This window comes from Rhea americana, unplaced genomic scaffold (genome assembly GCF_003343005.1).
Source record: "Rhea americana isolate MKP2758 unplaced genomic scaffold, rheAme1 scaffold_107, whole genome shotgun sequence".
Taxonomy (NCBI): domain Eukaryota; kingdom Metazoa; phylum Chordata; class Aves; order Rheiformes; family Rheidae; genus Rhea; species Rhea americana.
The window spans coordinates 1,885,506-1,890,077 of NW_028185117.1; the positions used below are offsets into that span (position 1 = coordinate 1,885,506).

At 48.1% G+C, this 4,572-nt stretch overlaps 1 protein-coding gene across 1 annotated transcript in view; it reads right to left on the bottom strand.

Annotated features, from left to right (window-relative positions):
- ADGRL3 (adhesion G protein-coupled receptor L3) overlaps positions 1-4,572 on the bottom strand; it is a 359,836-nt gene that overhangs the window by 7,305 nt on the left and 347,959 nt on the right. The gene's annotated exons all lie outside the window — the stretch shown is intronic.

A 4,572-nucleotide genomic window follows, 5' to 3' on the forward strand; every position in this document is an offset into this window, starting at 1 on the left:
CAGGGAGGGAAAAAAAAGGAAAAAGATAAGAAAGCTGTAGGTTCTCACTGTTTTCACTCTAATCACCTGGACAGGACTATTTGCCTGCAAAAGCAGAAGCACATGCTCCTTGTCTTTGGGCGTAATACTCCTTTAAAGGGGCTTGGATTTCCGGCACGAGCTAATGTGAATCCATGATTTTGAAGGCCGTATTCCCAAATATACCAGCTGAGGAGGTTTTTGCAGATGTGTTTGTGAGTTTTAAGCTGTGGTTTGGGGTTTTAAGCAGCGCTGTCACAATATCAGACGGTTGCTTCCAGCACATAATAACTGCACTGTTTCACTGCTCTGTTTGCTGATATTTTTTTTATTGAGGTTTTAGCTTGGGTTTTAACATGTGATTGTACAGAGCATTTAAGGAGTAGAAATATAAGAAAAGGATACACATGGAGGAAGAGGAAATCAAAAAGACAGCAAATAGGAAACTCTTGGTTATTTTGTTGGCATTTTGCTGGGTAAGAATATCACCATTTGGCTGTCGTACAGAATAGGACAAACAGTAGGCACCTGAAAATAGCTCTTCTCATTTGGAAAAGGGAGATTTCCAAGTTCTGGCTATGTTGGCTAGTCTCAGATATTTCAGCATGAAACACAACCTCTCTCTTGAGCAGGAAGACGTATGATTTGGTTTACGATCCAAGCGTTCGAGATTGCCAAAGAGCTGGAAGCATCTGGAAGTACCTTTGCTTTCCCACCCCTTGCACCATCCCCAGAATTTCATTAGGCGAAAGAGTAAGTGGGAAGCGGGGCGTATGCCAGCTTTCTGCTGGGGAAAGCCTAATATTTCAGCTTCCGAACAGTAACGCCTGGTCGTACGGTGCAGGCACTAGTCCCCTGCTCTTCAGTCAAGCTTTCCCTTGGAGCTAAACGCRTTCATTACGGTTTTACTCGGCTCGATCTGTGCGCTGCGACACAGCGCCGAGCAAGGCTCTCTGTGGGCACTGGCTGCATTTTTTTTCCTTAGTGCTGCCTTGCATGTTTGCGCGAACCGCCAAGGTGGTCGGGATTAAATCACGACGTGGAAAATATACGGCGGCCTCGACGCAGCTCCGGCTTCAACCACCGACGCGCACAAACCACTACTACCGAGCACCCTCGCTGCCTCTCTACCAGCCAAAAATCCTGCAGGAAAGCARAGTTCGGGAATTGGTAGCGAACGGCAAGGAGTTCCTCCGTCRCGGGGCTACAGCGCAGCATCTCTCYGSTAACAGCCCCGCTGCAGATGCCCACCTGTAAGGCGGCTGGCGCYGGCGCCCCTCGGAGCGTTAATCACCGACTGCATCTGCTTTCCGTTCTGCACTGCAGGATGGGCTGGCGTCTACTACAGGAGAAGCTGTGACTCCATGCCAGGTATATAATGTTCACGGGCACAGACTACTTAAACGCTAAAACATTCATTAAATAAAATTTGCATAGAGTCTCGCTGAATGCAGCAGATGATAGCTAAAAATAAAGGCCTCATCCTTTTCTTTTTAAATGGAAGAAGGATATTAAGGGGTGACAGATGACCAAGCCTGGGCTTTTAGGATCTCCTGGGACAGCTGTTTATTAAGATCAGCTCTCCTTTTATCCCCGTTGTCTATGGAAGGCGGCACGGTATTCTGCTCTTTATAAACTGGCACGATCAAGAGTTTGTGTGAGTGAGTGTGGGAGAAAGGACCCCCCCAAAAGCACAGTCCTCCCCATCTGACACGACAGCCCTGATTTAAAGTTGTGAAATCACAACTACAGCCAGGAAATGCCACGTAGGTTCCCATCACGTTACCGAGGGCACCTCTAGCGAAGACTCCTTAGCAACACTGTGTTATTAAATTCGGACACCCGCAGACCACCTTCATTGACCATTGCTTTCCGGCCCCCTGCTCGGGACCAGAGCAGCTTGGTGTCTCTCCAAAACTTCCTGGATGGACTGCATCTGAGGCTGCCTTCACTTCAGTATCTTTGCCAGCCCAAGCAAGACTTTCTTTTTTTTTTTTTTTTTTTTTTTTTTTTAAAGCATGCTTGAGCTAGGTATCTACATAAAAAGGCTCCTTCCAAAGGTGCACAACTACCTGCTCCCCCAAAAGGTGAGCCCTCGCCTTCAGAACAGGGAAGTCTACACTTGGCTGCTGCTGCTGACATTTCCGTAAGAGCCAGAATGTCCTTTTCTCCTCTGTCCTGTATGTTTTTCATTGGGAATGGGATGCTTTTTGCAGCTGAAAGATGAAGCTTTGATCTTCTCCCGTTAAAGGCAAACCTTGCTTTTAAAACACAGCTTTAGAAAGGAAGCAAGAAGAACAAGCAGAAGCCTTCAACATGCCCATACTCAACTACGTGACACAATATGAGCCTGTTTTTAAGAGGAAAAATGACGAAAATAATTCCCTTTCTGCTTCTTCCCCTCCTCGCTACCCTCAAAATAAATGACAGTCTTAAAATATTTTTGGATTAACATAATTAATACTATCATCTCTTGCCCCACTCTTGTGATTCAGCCTTTCCCAAATCTGTAAGAAGCCCCATTACTGAAATCCTGTGGTGCAGGATCAGCATGGGGAAGGAAATAATCAGTTTGGAAATAGAGAACATTTTTTTTTGCAATCAGAGCACTCATAAACAGAAGCTCAAGCAAGAAGCGACGATGAAAGAAGAGGGAAGCAAGCGTTTTTGCTGAGAAACCAGAAATCCATGGGCAGGGGAATAGAAAAGGCTCAGAGAGAACAACCACACGGACTAAAGGAGGTCACAGAGTTTCGGTAGGACACAGTTATTCCACAGCAAATCCGCCACYGGTTTGTTCTCGCAGAGGTTCGGGCACGCGGGTAAATGCCGCGTGGCTCACCCACTTCCCGTTTTGCTCTGAAAATATTTTTGCCATGGGGGAATCTCACCCTCTGCGTGAGTTTAATTCCACCATATTCCTGGAAAAAAAAAATGAAGAGACTCAAACAGTAGCAGATTTTTTACTTTTCCTGAAATATAGCTTCTCCAAGTATTTCAAGGCATTGGCAGCCTCCATTTGACTAGCGTGCTACGAGGAACRGCCACAGGGGCTCTGAAACCGCTACTTCGCGCTTATCTACCGAGCACCACTCATCTCACTCACAGCCGACGCTAAAAATACCCTGAACTGGGAGGCGGCGAGTTAAGGGCATCGGAGAGGCAGCCTCAGGATGCAGACCGCACCCGGACCGGCTGGACGGCCCCGCGCTACGAGGCCAAGGGCTTCCCCGAGGAAGCTACCAACGGGATACTCTCCCTCACCCCGGGCTCAAACCCTGAGCCAGCCCGGGGCACAGCCACAGCCACCACTTSGGCGGAAATCAGGTTTCCTACCAAAAGCGTTTTGGGCTGAGCTCCCGGCTACAGAAACGGCTCGAGCAACTCAAACCACAGGATCTGCCACCAAAACAACTGCCCTTGGTGGGTTTTTTTTGCCCTTCTCCTCCCCTTAAAAGCTCCCGTTGCTCACATCGCCTTTCGCAAGCGGCCCTCCGGCCTCCAGGGAGGACCCCCTGGGACAACCCCGCACGAGGCTGGACCCGCACCGCCGAGCTGCTAGCCATTTAACCTCCAACGCTGGGAAAACGTTTTCTAATAGAGGCATCACCTGCCCGCTCAAAGCCTCTTCGCCTTTGACTAAGCTTGGTGGGAGCTTTGCCCTCGCCTTGCAGGAAGGTAGGATCGGACCTCCAAAGGCCAGGATCTTGTGCAAAATTCACATCTAAATTGCATTTACGCTGGGTACTGAGTGCATCTGGAAGCAGCTATTTTTTGCTTTCAATCTCATCTAGCTCACTGACTTCTCTCTGGTTATCAAGGCTGTAGGAAAGTTACCTACTGGCTCACCGGGACTTTGGACGGTGGGTCAGAGGAGAGTTTGGCTTGGCCACCCAGGCAAGGGGGACATGCCAGAGCCGGGGACTTTGTTTTACTCTGACGTGCTACCAGCAGGTTTTTAATCTCAGAAGAACCAAAAGAAGAAGAAGAAAAAAAAAACGGGAAAAAGAAAAAAAGGTCAAACGATGATTAAAAAAAAAAAAAAAAGCACAACACAGGCTAGTTCCCGCAGCAGGCGCAAAACAGACCTAGAGTAACCTGCAGATCAAGGTCCACCAGCGTGGCTCTTGCCCCTAATGGAGCCCAGCTAGCCTGATACTCGGCGCGAGCCGGCGCCGCTGCCTCTGCTCGCCCCTGCCTTAGGGCAACTCGTCCTGAAGACGGCAGCGGAGAAGGGAACCGAGACAGAGAGACAGAGAGAGAGGAGATCCGGGCCACAGCACATACATACAGGATCTTCTACGTTGTGATCAGTCGTTTATTGGTTGGCAAACAAGCTTCACTTTTACAACAAGTATTAGTAAATGAGGTCATCCGACTTTGCGACCATACAAAATGGACCATAAATTAAAAAAAGAAGGGGGAGAGGGGAAAAAAAAAATTATACTCCGTGCTGCTATTTTACCTCCGGAAAGCCTATGTTACTTGAAATCCTGTCAAATAAATAAATTTCCTGCTAGGAAAATAACCAACAGAAGGCTTTTTTTTTGTTTG